This window comes from Cornus florida, unplaced genomic scaffold (assembly GCF_030987335.1).
Source record: "Cornus florida cultivar Cherokee Brave unplaced genomic scaffold, ASM3098733v1 CherokeeBrave_3.0.0_Hap2_Chr02, whole genome shotgun sequence".
In the NCBI taxonomy this organism is placed as follows: Eukaryota; Viridiplantae; Streptophyta; class Magnoliopsida; order Cornales; family Cornaceae; genus Cornus; species Cornus florida.
The window spans coordinates 72,187,793-72,205,065 of record NW_026775572.1 but is presented as its reverse complement, the minus strand read 5'-3'; the positions used below and the strand labels follow the sequence as shown (position 1 = coordinate 72,205,065).

General features: G+C 36.1%; 1 protein-coding gene across 1 annotated transcript in view; it reads left to right on the top strand.

Annotated features, from left to right (window-relative positions):
* LOC132295312 (probable disease resistance protein RPP1) overlaps window positions 1-16,451 on the top strand; it is a 72,272-nt gene extending 55,821 nt beyond the window's left edge. Inside the window, exon 2 of the mRNA XM_059793519.1 lies at window positions 16,176-16,451. The gene's annotated coding sequence lies outside the window, so the exon portion shown is untranslated. The remainder of the gene's footprint in view (window positions 1-16,175) is intronic.
* The last annotated feature ends 822 nt before the right edge of the window (window positions 16,452-17,273 follow it).

Sequence of the window (17,273 nt, the reverse complement as noted above, 5' to 3'; positions counted from 1 at the left end):
TAACTTTATTCAAGAGAGCACCTCCTGCAGATGTAAACATGATATAAGAGCTTGTTTAAACCTTCTTCAAGCTAGGATAGTGATCCCAGCAAATTTAAGTCCTTCTAGACACCTTTTGCACCAGATTTTCAGTTTATTAGGCATCTATCATCACTTCAATGTATTTTACATTTGCTCACTGATTTCTAAGAATGTATTTAGCTTTCATTCTTGATTAAGAACTCGGGAAATCATGTGTTCATGTGGCCTCTCGAGACACTCTCATTTAGCTTTCTTTTCTAGGGTTTTCTTTTTACTTTGAGGCTCATCCTTTCAATTTGCTATAACAGCCTTTGTATAGACCACACACTTCTAACCCTTAGGAAAGCAATATACATTCTCATTCTTCAATTTAATGAGATGGCTCTTCCAATGAGATTTGTTCCTCAAGTTGAACAACCTCATTTTCTATATGCATGGAAGTGACACAATTAAGTATAGATAAAACATTTAAGATCACAAAAGCATATAGATGACTTTTTATACATTGCTACTTTAATGCATTTGATAAGGTTCACATGAAATAGTATTGATGGTCTACATTAGATAATGTATGCTTTCATTTGATGGCATATCTTCCAAAAAATCTTTCACAAAGATTGGGCAAAGTTAATCTAAAGATCATTTGAAAGACAGAGAATCATTTCATGTTAGCATGTTCATAACTCATATGCCAAAACAAACTACTTTTATGCAAAATATCAAAACATAGACATTTTTACATCTATTAGGAACAAGTAGCATATCAAAAGCGTCATGCTTAGAATTTCATGATTGAATTCTTCATATAAAAGCATATTAATGAGAAAGGAATTATTTATCCATGGAACTAACTTCATTAGCTTGGAAGTTGTTTCTCAAAGTGATGCATCCTTTATAATCCTTGATTGATGCCATCAAGTAACCCTATAAGAAAGGGTTGCAAATTCTTCTTTTGGTACCCAAAGTTTTTTGGGTCCATATAAGTTAGGCAATGGAACATAAGTTCTTTTTGGAACCCAAACCTTCTTTGACCTCAACTTCTTTCTAAATGGACAATCATGAATTTTGTGTCCTAGCCTCTTACAATAATTACATTTAAAGGAATGGGTACCACTTTTGACAAAGTGATCATACAACGGCTTTCTTCTTCTCAACAAGCATGCATCTTTAGTATGAGGATCATATCTTATCTTATTTTTGAAATAGACAACTCTTTGATTTCCAAGCATAGAACTTAAGTTCTCTTTTCCTTTGGTTGTCTTTGCTAAAGTGCCATTTTGATCATCAATGATTTCCTTTGAAAAATTATATTCGGAAACACAATCAATTGATGGTAGCTCTATAGATAGTATATTATCCTTTTCCTTTTTCAAGGACTCGTTTTCAAGTTAGATCTTTTGTAATTCTTGCACAAGAAAATGGTTTTTCATTTTCAAAGAATCATTTTCAATTTGGACTTTTTTATGTCTTTGAGAAAGATTTTGATTTTCCTTTTTAAGAGAAGCACATTTCACAGTCATTTTTTCTAGCACACCATGTAAGTCTTTAAACGCATCAAGTAATTCATTATATGCATCAACTAGTTCATTATAAGAGGCTTCTATATCAAAAAATTCATGATTAGAATTTACCTCAATTTCATCGGTCATGAGACAAAGTTTGTCCAACTCTTTAACGTCACTTGCTTCTTTGCTAGAAGCTTGGAGAGCTATACTCTTCTTTTGCATTTCGTCACTTTCGTCACTATAAGTGGATGAATTAGTTCTACCAATAACATTCAAATGATTAGTAATGTTAGTAAAACCAAAATGCATCTCATTTATGCTAGAGGGTTCATTTATATTTGAATCCTTATCATAACTTGATCCAACATATGTTAATTCAAGCAAGTCCCAAATTTCTTTAGCCGTTCTACAAAAGATAATTTTATTAAACTCACTTTTGCTTAATGCACAATAAAGATGGCATATGGCTAAAGTATTACACTGTATTAATCTATGATCATTTTCATCCCATTCCCCTTTCGATTTAGGACTTTTATTTCCTTCAAAAACTTTGGTTGGGATATGACCACCATTTTCTATAACTTTCCACACATCAATATCAATACTTTTAAAAAATGCCCTCATTCTAATTTTCCAATAGATATAATCACTTCCATCAAAACAAGGAGGTTTATCAATGGGATAACCTTCTAAGAGTGTCATACTACCATTGGTGGCCATGATCGTACTCTAAGATGGTTAAGTCCTTTAATAGAGTTTAGGCTCTGATACCAATTGTTACCCAAGAATTGACTCTAGAAGGGGAGTGAATAGAGTCAATGGCCAATTTTCACAAATTATAGAAATACAATTTCTAATCAACAATATAACCTATTGTGCAATAAGCAACATATGAAATCAAGATATGAAAGTAAACAATTTATAGCACAATTGTAAAAGAGATAAGAGAAGAGAAATTGCAAACTATAACACGACGATTTTTGCGAGGTTCGGAAACTCCTACTCCTCGGCTAAAGATCCCTCTTGAGACTTCCCAATCCAAAATAGCTTCTCCTTATGGGTGGAGAGAAAACCTTGATTAAAAGTAACTCCTTGCTAAGAGAAAACCTGTCTTAGTCTTCCTTTGGGTCACACCAACCCTTACAATATCCTTACTAAGAGACCACCCTCTTAGTTTTACATAGGCCACACCAGCCCTTACAATTTCTTTGCTAAGAGAAACTCTTCCTCTTAGGCTTACAGCAGATTTGTAGATAGAATTTGTAGTACAAGAAATCCTCTCAAGAACTGATACAAATCAAACCTCACAATAGAGTATATACGAAATCAAGTGAAGCTCAAACTCTAAGTATGAAATGTATGAGAGATGGTGAGGAAAATGCAGAACAAAAGCTCTGATGAAATACTAGAATAAAAGTTCAGCAAAGGCTCAAGAAATGCTCTCTGAAGTTCACTCTGATTCAGCTATGGAAGCTTGTATATGAGATAAAGATCGATGTCTGAACAAAGGCTCTATGAGTGAGTAAAACCAGAACAAAAGCTCTGTATAATGGTAGAGCCAAAAGCTCTCTTGGATGCACTTGAATGATGTTCTTGAATGCTCTCTCAAATAGTATATAAGTGAATGAGAGAGATGAGGAGAAGATGTGAGAACAAAAGCTCTCTTTGATACAATTTAATGTCTCTAAAAAATGGTTGACTTATTCAGCAGACAACCCCTTCTGTATTTATAGAATTTCGAAGCTCAATATAGCTGTTAGAAGTAGTTGGGGAGCAATGAATGAAAATGTTTCCGTTGTAGTTCAAAACCCTAAAAGGACCCGGCTCTTGTAAACAAGAGGAGGCGACTCCCTAGCCTTGAGAGCCAGCTCTCCATTGCATGGAGACAGCTCCCAGCCTCTGAGCGCCTGCTTCCTATTTTGGGAGCCTGCTCTCTGGTTGGAAGATTCATTTTTCATTGAAAAAATAGCTTACTGGAATGTTGGGAGCCTTCTCTATTTTGTGAAGCCTTCTCTATTTGAAATAGAGCCTTCTCTAATTTTGTGGAGCCTTCTCTATTTGAAATAGAGCATTCTCTAATTTTCCTGAGCCTCGTCTAATTGAAATAGAGCCTTCTCTAATTTTGTAGAGCCTTCTCCATTTTCATGGAGCCTTCTCCATTCTTTGAGAGCCTGCTCTATCTTTCATAAAGCCTGCTCCATTGGTATTGAGAGAGCTGGCTCTATTTCTTTTAGAGGCTGCTCTTGCTTCATGAAGGCTGCTGCTAAATTGGATTGGATAGAAAAATTGCATGACTTCAAATGGACATAACTCAGTCCATGAAACTCCAAATGAAGTGAAATTTGAGTCTAAATTTATTGCCTTGAAGTCAGCTTTCTAAAGCCACCAGCCTTGCTAAAAAATTCCAACAACAATAATGGTTATGGACATTTTAGTGTAACCTGGTTAGAATTTTAGCAGAGCAAAATCAGGCATCTTATGATGGTTATATCTCTCTCAATTTAAATCCTTTTTAGGTAAAATTTGAGTCTAAACTCAAGGGCTCGAAGTCCGAATTCCAATGCCACTGGCCTTATGTAAAAATTCCAACTACACAAATAGTTATAGTAGTTTTAGTGTAAGCTGGTCTGAAATTTTTCTAGGCTGAAAATTGCTTCTTTTGAGATATCCATCTTTTTAGCACCTAGGACTTTGATGAATGATTCAATTTAGTTGAAGGCCTATTTCTAAGAGTCTAAGGACATATGAAGATGATAAATTTCAAGTGCATTGTGTCCTAGAGTCATTTACCAAATTATGGCAATAAAGGCTTTAAAGATGAAATATTAAATTCAATGCCTTTTCCTTTTCTTTTGAGAGACCAAAAAAAAATATTATGATTAATGTGCATGGTCCTAGCATTTCTAGCTTAAGTTGTGAGTTCTTTCAAAGCTTATGCAAGCTTGAACTAACTCATTCTTAGCAAAGACTTCATATGTTAAATATATATGTATTAAAGTTCATAGTCTATTGCTAATGATGTAGGAGCATATAAATGATGTATGATATGCATGGTCCTATAGAGATGAGCTTCAAATGGATTCACAAATACTTTGACATTGAATCCTAAACACTCACCATCCTATCTACCCCTTTTCTTCATTCTTTGACCATAATCGCTTAGGCTTGATGAAGACTTGCTTTCTTTATGAAATGCTTGAATGATCTTTAAAGTTCAAGTTTTTCTTTGATTGAATATGCCTTTGATTTCTTGCAACTTTTAAGGCTTCCTTGAATCCATTGCTTGAATGCTTGGAATGGATCTTCTAGCTTATCATTGAGGATTGAATATTGATCATCTATACATTAGTACTCAATGAAAATATTAGTACTTAAACATCATTAATGGTTTGTAATCATCAAAACATAAGATTGACCTTTAGATAAAATCCTTAGGCCAACACAGCTTATTAAAAGTTGTCTTTATCCAATCATTGAGAGAATATTGGATTACGTGCCAGATCATTTTGGGGTGTCTCTCAACCTACCAAAAAGGGGATTTTGAGCAACTTTTGGGGGGATTCACACATAACCATCTAAGAAGATTTTGGAGAGAATTCTTAGTGAAGAAGAAAGGAGGAGAAAGCTAGAGACACAAGCTTGGAGTCCTTCATCAATCAAGGAGCAGATTTCTTCCATGGAGCTTGCCTTTGGGGTTTGGGAGAGCACATCCATGAGTGGCTAGACATCCTCTTGGGGCCAAAGTTAGCCCTAAACATGCTTTCTACATCTTGACTTGTGTATTATTGAGGGATTAGTGTTGTGATATATGTTTTGACATTGCTTTATATATAGATCTTGATTATTTCATGGTTTATGAGTTTTAATTCTTCCTATTTTTCATTTTACTCTATTCATATGTCTATGTGTGTTAGAGTAGATGTTCATGTGCTTGTCTCTATTTCTTGTGTTGTTGATGCATGTCTATGTATATTGATGCTATAAATCTAGAGATTGTCAAAACATAATGCTTAATGGAATGCTATTGTAGTTTATTTGATGGTTCATACTCATTTCTTGATGGATTGTGCCTCTCCTTCAGTTTAATTAGTTTAATTTCATGTTAGTAGCATTAGTTGTAGTATAGATATAGTGTAGTTGTTAAATGGGAGGACAATCCATGCTTGTTGTTGATGTTTTATACTTATGAATGCAATTAGCATATGTCTTTAACATTGTGATGTGTTTGAATTGTGGGCTTAATGAAAGGATTAATGGCTTGCTTTGATGTATTGTGCTTTTCACCATGTTGCTTAGATAATATATGCTTAATGGGTCATCCTTGCTAATTGAATCAACCAAACACACACATACCAATATTACACACATATTTCCCTCATTAATCACTTGTTAAAGGATGTAGAATAGTTATGCTTAGTGGTGATCTCTAAATTCCAAGACCTCTCTCTCTCTTACTTACTCTTTATTACATTCAATCACTTAGTTTAATTTGCTCTCTAGTTTAATCCAACCAATTAATTCTTGTTTGATCATTCGACCTACTAACCCTAATTGCAATTCCACAACCTAATATGACCCTCCAATCCCTTGGGACGATCCTTACTTGCCCTATCTATATTTTTAGAGAAGGTAGTAGTGGCTTTTATAAATATAAAACTTGGCCCTCGCCTAAATTGCACTCTTCTAAGCTTATGCTGTGAGCGACCGACCAATGCATTAGAGACCCCTACCTCCAATTAAGCAAAAATCCCCAATTTCACCTTAAACCCTAGGATTTAGAAATCCCCAAAATTGGTGGTCAAATGGAGATTGGCTCTGATCAAATTGTAGACCTCGTCGTGCTCTTCGAAGAGCCGCAAACAGCTTCTAAAAGTTCCAATTGATGAGGGAGGAATCAAGATTTGAAGTTTGAAGTAAAAGAAAAGAAAAATGGAAGCTTAAGAGAGAGTAAGAGAGACCAGTAGGAGTGAGAGAAAATAGTGAGAAATGAGACCAAAATGTGGTCTCTAATTCTCTTTAAAGGCTAAGGTGGGTCCCACTAATTTCTTATTTTATTTTCCTTTTTCTTTTATTCACTTTTTACACCACACATATACATATACATACATTAAATAAAATTAAATATAATGTAAATGGACCCAATTAAAATCTCCGTGCACTATAATTCCGGTAAAGGGTGGCACTAGACCGTCTGGCCTAAAAAAGGGAAAAATGCAAAAATGACCACCCTTACATTTTAAAAAGTTATAGACTCAATGAAATGCCCCAAACAACTCTCAGACAGAATCGGCACACTCCATAATGTTTGGTACGAAAAATGACAAAAGACGAAAATGCCCTTGCTGCAATAAAATTTTTGAAAAAATGAAAAATGGCGAAAATGGTAATATCACAATCTACCCCCCTGAAAGAGATTTTGTCCTCAAAATCTACTCTCCTTAAAGAGAATGCTACAGCCACACAGTTTCCGAGAACACCTCATAAAACCCCGAGACTATGAACTCACCAGCATTATTACCTTTGACACTGGACGTCACCAAGCCATCACACACCACTACCACTAAAACCCTATGCGGTTGCCCATCTCTGCCTTCATCACAACACAAGACCAACTAAACCTTACGCCTGACTCAAAACAGACATCAGTTTACTCTACACAGTCACAAAAGGCTCCAAGGCCCGAGAAAAGAACAATGACTAGACCACCAAAAAAAAGACAACATCTAACCTTAATATATCCTTTAAAGGACACACTAAACCCAGACAAAGAATCATGTCCATCTCTCAATCAATCTCAACTACAACCTACACATCCCTGACAGACCAAACACTTGCTAACTAATACGTAGCTACACCACTACATAACCGTACCAACAACTACCAATCACACTATATGACAATCATTACACTTAACAACTTCAAGATGATTAAATAATGAGTCTCCCAATGACTACATAAACATTAGTCACCAAATTAGTAAAACGCACCATCCTATACCCAGGACACAAATCCTCAAAACAAGATCTTCAGTAATCAATGATCGTACCGCAAACCCCTTATCGGACACTTGGTCATACCTAACATACCTCGTCACCCGAGACAAACCATCTGAATCCACCCAGTCACATTGATATATTGCGCAATACTGTACTCTCACTGTTCCTGACAAACTAAAACAATCATGGACCTTTGACCGGACATCATACTAAAGATGGACTGACTCAGGATAAATAATTGGCCAGGCTATTTTCTTCATCGATCCGATCTCAACACAGATGTCATTCCTGTCCTCAGGTCCAAACCTCAAACACAACCCCATACAGTCCATAAAACAACCATGAGATCCTCCCTCTAATCAATCAATCACTCTACATAACCTTAACAACTAAATAGTCACATACCAGCTCTAAAAATCCCAATCGCACATTAATCACACAACCCCTAACAAGCTGGAAACAATAAGGCACTAAACGTCACAAACATCAACCAGCATAAAAGATCTATAATCTTTTCATAACACCCATACCAGGTAAACGACTCCATGTCACCATTCAGTTCAATTCTTAGCTCTTCAGAACACTCAATACGACCGTCTCATACCTAAAACCTCAAAATCAAAGTCAATTATTCTTATTATTCCTCAATAGAATCACACATTCACTTTCTCTAATCACAAAATTCTAAAGCAACATTGACACTTATCCTCAAGACACTACTCGAATTAAATGCCTATAAAAACATCCGAGTACATGAATCACATCCCATCACGTAATCATACTTAGATTGCGATTCACGACATATTTCCTAGCCATCACCGCTAGTACTAAACATCGGAAACACAACCCCTATTCGGTAACCCGTGCCTCACATCCTACCAGTTAAAACCATTCTTAAAAGAAACACTACAAAAACCAAAGACTCTACCTCCCTTCGTGGGAGTGAGTCGACCCCTTCAATCAAGACCTCAATCGATGAACTCTAACAGCGTAACAAACCGCTCACAAATCCATCTGCCCACAGACACGCACAACTCCTAGATGGAGAATAAGGCTCACGACGAATGACGTCCTTGCCAGGACTAGAACAAATGGAAAGGGTAATGAACCCCGCTCGCACAAGAGACTGACAATTCACACTTGAATGCACCTGACACCCTGTCACAAGTTAGTCACCAATCGTCCAACCGTGGACACTTAATCTCACCTGAGATGAAATGAAATTTTTACACACAAGGAGAATAACCAACTGGAAACACATACGGAACTACGAACATAATTGTAGGTGACCTCGCCACTTAAGGATCGTCAAACATAAACACAGAACTTCACATACACTACGTCGAGATACTCATGCCAACCAAAACCAACCAGATAAGAGTACTAATGCTCATGACACTCGATCACTAGAAACAATCATAGTACTTTGGACACCGCGTTTCGTCTCATCTGGAAACCGTCACTCCCAAATGACAACCTCATAAAATGACACTTTATCACCCATTCCACCTTCACCCTTCAAAACGACATTACCTCGAACATCGAGCACACAAGACCCATGACCTCAGTCATAATCGATGGTCGATTACAATTTATAAATCAACCCATTTGCAATAGCACAAATCATTGTAAAATAGGGCTATTGTTCGGTAAGTCAAACCACATGGATTGCTAGTTTATAGCAACTGAGGTTTCCAAATCACTGTTAGAATGATAAAAGAGGGGGGGGGGTATAGAGTTTTGTTTGGGTTGTCACTAAAATTAGGAATTTAAATTACATAAAACGATAATTTGCAAGGAATTAAAGAGATAGAAATATAAGTAGAGAGGACTAGGGAGATGAATCCACTACCAACCCTATACACATGCTAGATTAAGACTAATTTGGGGAAAACAACATATATAATAGTCATGATATGTAGCAACACATGGTTGCTATATAATCTTCAAGAAGTTCATTAGATCAAAAGGCAAGAATAACCTATCAAAGGTTCACATATTTAAAGTACCTAAACTAGGGTGTAGCCTTGAACATGCTCACTAAGTTAAAGATTATCAAGCCCTTAATTTAATGATGCAAGCACATAAAGCTAAGAGTCAAGCATAGACCATCAAAGGGGGAACCTAAGCCATGGACTATCAAGGTTCTCCATCTTCATGCCATTAAAACTATTCCATGATCTCATTTCCATTGTCACTATGAAAGTGCAAGCAATATGATTAAGAGAAAAAACCATCTAAGATAAGATAATTAACTCAAAATAATCATTTATATACATTAAAATCCATTACAAGAAGTAAGGTGCTCTAGATCATGAAAAGACCAAAACTATACATCATTACCCCAAAATAGAATCTAGGTTAGAGCATGCTTACAAGGGAGGGCTTCATCACCTCCCTAGATAGAGAATTAGTTACCCATAGAAGCAATGGTGGAAGAAAGAAGCTTGGAGCCAACTTTCATTTTCGCACCTCAGCCCTTTAAGACACACCACCCACAAGCTCTCAATATTTATCTCTCTAGATCTTGCCAAATTGTATGATGATGATCATAAATGCTTCCCCCCTTCTTTTGTAGACAAGATGTCTACCAAACCCCTAAAAACTGAGGTCCAAGTCCCCTCAAAGCATTTTACCAACAACCCAATTAAGGAGGGAATCTAATTGAAAGGTTCAAGGAGCCAAGTGGGTCTGCAATGTTTGTACGAGTGCTCGTAGATCGTAGCACGAGCACTCGTAGATGCCTTAAAAACTTCTTCATGGCTCAAGACTTCATGGATGAGGGCTCGTAAGTGGAGTTACGAGCGCTCGTAAGGGCCTTGCTTCTTACTGCCTTGAATTGGAGCACTCGTAAGTGAAACTACGAGCGCTTGTATGCATCTGGTTCATTCTGCCTTGAATAGGATCGCTCGTAGGATGTACGAGCACTTGTGCGACATGGTGCAATGCGCTTACTTAGCCACTGATACCGGACGAGCGCTCGTGGAGGATGCTACGAGCGCTCGTAGATGCCTTAACATTATTTTTCTTTCCTTCAGCTTTGAACTTCTTTTACTTTAATCTTAGCAATGGGCCATTGAGAATCATCTGCCCTTTTTCTTTGTAGGAAATCTTCATAAACCCTCTTTGGTGGTTTCTTCTTGGAAATCAAAAGACACAAAGGCCCGGAATGACTTGATCTTCAAAAAGCCTTCAAAAGCTTCCATTTATTTCCTTTTGGAAGACAAACCTGAAAATACACAAAAACACGGAATTGGAGATAATCTATACAATTAAACCACTAATGGACTTAACTAATGCAAATAAGGGCGCTTGAATATGCAATATTCGGCGCTTATCAAGTCACAATAGTCCACTGACTCCTTAAAAGAAAAAGGTGCCTATCTGGCAACACCACTCTCACTGGTTCTAAAAACTAAGCCATCTACAATTGCCTCAACTGGCGCATAATCCCATCACCTACCTGAGAACAGACAACAACACTCACAATTCTAATCCATCCTCGGATCATACCTGAAACCATTATACTCATCAATGCTAAACATCACACTATAACGCCCCTACTATCACTCATTCAAAATAACAGTTCAAACCTATCACCCCACCAGACCATCAAGCCACCTCATTCCACTCATTTTTATCATCAGTCTACCTTTCCGAATCCTCAAACACCAAGCACTATCTCCTGATATGCCAAACACAATTGAAATACAACCCGAATCCGCAGCTTTCAAATTTTAAAACACAATTCATTTGACAACACCATACTCACCAGCTATTACTTCATCCATAAACAACCAAACTCTCCAATGACCCTATACTACCTATCTTATCGTGCAACCCTGCACTACACAGCTAAAACTGACCACTATACCTCACCTTGAGACCTTATAGACAGCTGTGTCAACCCCAAACCCCGCTCATCGACTGAGCCATGCAACCGACTCACCGAGAGTCAATTACCCGTAACACGCTCCTGCAACTATCTTAAATGAGAATCACTCCTCGATAAACCAGTCTCCAAAACAGATTCCTTTAAGACCATGAAATGATTTACATCCAACAACTGGTCCTAAATCACCATAAACCTACAGGATCCAACAAGTTCCCATGACAATCAAAACTAACATACTTTCTTAAGCCGTTCTAAAATGCTCGAGATACAGCTTTACAATCCATAAACTACACTCGTGACTCAAACAACCCCTGTCATACCTACCACAACCGGTTCAAAAGTAACCTCCACACCAATTCGTGACCTAAGTCGTAAACATTGACCTCCTAAGGTCATACTGAAACCCTTACTCGTATACTTGACCTCCACGATTACCAGAACCCGTACACTAATACATGAAACTCACACACAAGGGCACCTTGCCATAAAATATGAACCCGTTCTAAAGTCATGCTCTAAGCACCACACAAAATGCAACTATAAGATAAAAATGGCTAGACACCAAATAGCTCAATCCACGAGCTAAAAGACCAAGCCATCCGTTCGATAAGAACTGATACCCAACAACCCTGGAGCAACCGAGCTCCTTGCCATCACAGGTCAAACTCACACAACTATCCCATGCTCGACCGCATAAACACATAAGAATACAAGTATATACATAAGACATACTTATATATATACACAATAGCCGTAGTATAAACCTTGACATGACCATGTCTTATCATATAAGTTTAAACAATGAGTCCATTAAATTATTAGGTGAAATTAAATATCATTTCCATCCTCATCATCATTTCATTTACTACACACTTACATAATCCATGTTCACAGCTTACCATCTTATCACGTATAACATGTTTTCCAATACATTCCCATTTCATTTTCATAGTCAGGTCATATAACTATTTCACATGCATGGCCAGGTAACACAAATTTTAGCATTTAAACACGTAAACACTTAGCAATTAGGCATGCCCTCAAAATTGTAAACATATAAGCATGTAATCACATAAGCAAATAAACAAGTAAGCAAGTAAACAAGTAGGCATGTTTCTCAAACATTTAAACACTTTAACACGTAGCACATAATCATGCAATTCAACTTCCCTATGCAAACCTAAGTAGCCCTCTACCCATCGTCCTAATGGTATTCAAACCATTGCTCTGATACCAAATTTGTAACGACCCGAACCCGAGGTCAACTAAGGACACTACCGTCATTTTCTATGTCAATACATACATAATATACATGTCATCCCAGGGTTTATAAAAATAATAATAATAATAAATAAATAAATAAATAATAATGAGATCATAGCAACAAAGTATGTCAAAACGGTCTACTAACCCATCGAACCCTATGGAGGAACGTCATTTGCCACTTTCCTTCCATGTCCTAAAAATTGTTAAATATAAGGGGTGAGCAAATTGCTCAGTAGGTGGTGCCTAAGACACACCTCTTGTGACTCCGTGAATCCACAAAATGAATAGAAAAATAAAGAAGCGGGATCATAGCATACTGGGGTAAACATAGCAACAGATTCGACAATCCAAGTTATACTTAAATTATGCCATGCGTTGGGATGCAATGCTATGCAATGTCACTCCCCATTTTACAAAACCATTTCTGCCATCATTACCAAACCGTTAATACAACCCGTCCCATGGCGGCACGAGAGAAGGATTGGCTAACTGTCCCTGATCACAAGGTAACTCTAAGGCATCATTTGGGGCCTAGTTAACTCAACCATGCTAGGGGCAGTCTTCCTAGTTCCCCCTAGGTCACATTAACCCCATGGTCCCTAGGCAACTCGTAGGCGGCCGGGTTTTTCGCAAACCCTTTCATAAAAAATAAAAAAAATCATTTCCTCAAAAATCATTTCTTTTATTTTCAAATCAAATTTTCCATTTTCTGCCCAATACCATACATGAATGCATCATGCCTTACCATGTCATGTCAATATCAATTTCCACATATTTTATATACATCATTCTTCCATACAAAATGAAATAAAATAAAATAATTAACTCAAAGGCTTCAACAAAAATCGAACTCAAATTCATAACATATAACATTCTAAGCATATAGGGAATTTAAACTTAGCATGCTTTTTCATATAATTTCAATTAAAACATGTTTATAGCACTAATTTATCATATAAGAATACAACTAGCATGATTATTACACATAGCCCATATAACCATAAGCAAAATCATATAATTAAGACATGGTGGAGTCAAATAATAGAGAAATAATTCACCGAAATCAAAGATTACATGCATTAGAGACCCCTACCTCCAATTAAGCAAAAATCCCCAATTTCACCTCAAACCGTAGGATTTAGAAATCCGCAAAATTGGTGGTCAAATGGAGATTGGCTCTGATCAAATTGTAGACCTCATCGTGCTCTTCGAAGAGCCGCAAACGATTTCCAAAAATTCCAATTGATGAGGGAGAAATCAAGATTTGAAGTTTGAAGTAACAGAAAAGACAAATGGAAGCTTGAGAGAGAGTGAGAGAGATCAGCGGGAGTGAGAGAAAATGGTGAGAAATTAGACCAAAATGTGGTCTCTAATTCTCTTTAAAGGCTAAGGTGGGTCCCACCAATTTCTTATTTTATTTTCCTTTTTCTTTTATTCACATTTTACACCACACATATACATACACACACATTAAATAATTTTTATCACCTTACATAACACATTAAATAAAATTAAATATAATGTAAATGGACCCAATTAAAATCTCCATGCACGACAATTTTGGTAATGGGTCCCACACGGGACCGTCCGGCCCAAAAAAATGAAAAAATGCAAAAATGACTACCCTTACATTTCAAAAAGTCCTGGACTCAATGAAATGCCCCAAAAAACTCTTAGACACAACCGGCAGACTCCACAATGTCCGGTACGAAAAACGACAAAAGACGAAAATGCCCTTGCTACGACAAAATTTTTGAAAAAAATGAAAAATGACGAAAATGGAAATATCACAACTTTCAGTCTTGTTCATGTAACTTAAAAAAAAAATAAAAAATGTTTTGTTCATGTACAGAGATAATTGAAGAAGAGGTGAGATTTTGAGAGGAAGTGAGAGAAAATAAATTTTTTTGTGTAATACTATGTCTGTAGTTGTTTTTTTATTTTTTCAAAATTTTACTTTTAAACTTCTAAAATTAGTAAATTACATTAGGTACCCCATTTATCTTTTAAAAAAAAATTACAAAATATACCCCGCCGTATCCCCCGCCTGTCCGAGCCGTGTCCACCCCGTGTCCAATAAAAAATAATTTCTGGACACTTCACAGAAGTGTCAGACATGCGTCCGAGCCTCAGACACGCGTGTCTGTGTCTGAAAAGTGTCTGACATTGGTACGGGACCCCTGAGTGGAGTGTCCGTGCTTCATAGCTTAAAATAGATTAAATAGATCAAATTCTTCTTTGGAGGATGCTACTGAGACTAAGAGAACACAATTCGATAGAAATTGAATATGAGGGTTATTTTTATTAATTAATTTATTTATTGATAAATAGTAATATTGATATTTAAACTCCTCCCCCACCCAACAATGAAGTTATTTTTTGATGCCGTTACTCTTTAGTTTTCTGTTGAAGTCTATCCTGCAGAGGTATTCAAATTGAATCAGTGATCGATTTCTAGGTTTCATCGCATTTTATTGGTCCAACCAATACAACCATAAATTATTTTGAAGATTCAATTAATTTTTCTTCATAATTTCAACATAGACATGTGTTTTGCTAATTAATGACACCTTAAGATAAGTTGGGGATTTCAATCAAGATAGTGATATTTAGATCTTACCATTTTTCTCTATCTAGTAATCTCTGCAACCTTATCAGTAACTTCCATTTGAAGGATGTTACTGATAAGGTTCATATGCAAGATGCATTTTGGCAACTTATGTAGGAGATGACGACTCCATTTTTTGTTTGAATTTCTTGGTGAGTGTTAGTCTATCATCAAAATATGGAAGTAGAAGAATCTATTGACCACCTGTTGTGCAATTGTTCTGTTGCTAAATTAATTTGGAAATCTAGTCCTTTGAGCAGAATTATGGAAGATTTTTTTGAATTCTATCCAGTTCAAAAACAGCTTCATAATATGGTTTTTGTTGATTCTTCCTTAAAGGGTGGTTCAGGAATCTTGGACAGCTCCAAAATATGGCTATCTGAAGGTCAATTTAGATGCATCATTTATATATATATATCTAACAAATGAATGCCGGTGGAGGTTTATTTGATATGTCTTGGAAACCATTTAGGGAGTCCTTTGAAAGTTGCTTCCTTTTACTTTAATGTTTTGAATGCTGGGATGGCGAAGGCCGATGAACCCAGATTCCGGTGTTCCACGTGGGTACAAATATTCAATATCTATATATATATATATATATATATATATATATATATATATATATTGAAATATGTGCTTAAATATATTTTCGGATTCAACAAAAGTCAGATTCAACAATATGTATGTTCATAGAGTGGCACCCTCTATAAACCTATGTATTCATTTCCGTCCAATCATTTGTCCAAAATAAAATGTAATTTAAGTAAAATCTCTTTGTGCTTAATCAGTAAAAAATTCTTGATTATTAGAAAATAACAGTAGTCTTTATTTTTTAGTTCCTACCTTTTGTTTATTATTTGCATGTACTTAATCTTGATATACAGGTATGCATGATTTGATGGACAATGCAAATCTTTCTGGAGATGATAGTTGATATACAGGAATGCATGGAGATAGAGGATAGTTCGAAATTTCGGGCAAGTGGTTTTCCCTTTACAAGCCTGAAGAAGGTGGACATGGAAGGAGATGAATAAAAGAAGCAACAGATGCCACCTGCTACTGTCATGACAATGCTCATTCTAACCATGATTTCGAGGAAGCTCATAAAAAATCCCAACACCTAATTATACCTTTTGGGATTGATTTGGTCTCTAATATCATTCAGGTACGTGATAATCTCTCGCTTTCAACATGTGAAGTTCTATAATTACGACAATTAAAAACATTGTGTCATTTCGATAAAAGTCTCAAATTGGAATTGGCACAGTATCGGGAAGTGGCAGCCCTTGCTCAATTTGGGTGAGATTGATCATAGATCTCTAAATGAATGCTTGTTTTCATTTCCTAATGGCTATGCTATGGTTGAGTGGTATTTTTGGTTGCTTAACCAATTTTAATTTCGATTCCTAGATTTGGTTGCTGTTACTACTGTCTTGATTGTTGAAGCTGTTAGGGTTGGGTGTTGCCTGTCCACTCTGTGTTGGTGTCATTTGACTTGTCCTGCTCTTCACTTGGATGGTGCTCTTTAGTTAATTGCCTTTTGTGTTGTTACCGGATGATGTTGTTGCTGTTCATTTGTATTCTGCTAATTGAGCAGATCTGATGTATACTATTCTATTGTGCTACTACACAGTTGTATATGTATATATATTGACTGAAATTATACAAAACAGTTGTCATTGTTCATGTCAAATGGAGTTAATTCAATTTTTTTATTCAATGCATGTGCAATTTTCAATTCTTAAAATATTTTTCTTGTCAAATTCCAATTTCCAGTTGTTAATTCTATTATTATTATTATTACTTGTTTTTCTTAAATGAAAAATGGATGTACATTTTTTTTTTTTTTACTGTTATCAAATATTTTTTTATATTCTTGTTTTAAAAAATTTATATTACAAATTTTACATTACTAAAATAGTTTTCAATCTCAGCATATTTGACTTATTTGTTTACACTTGATTTGTCCCCATTATTGTAAC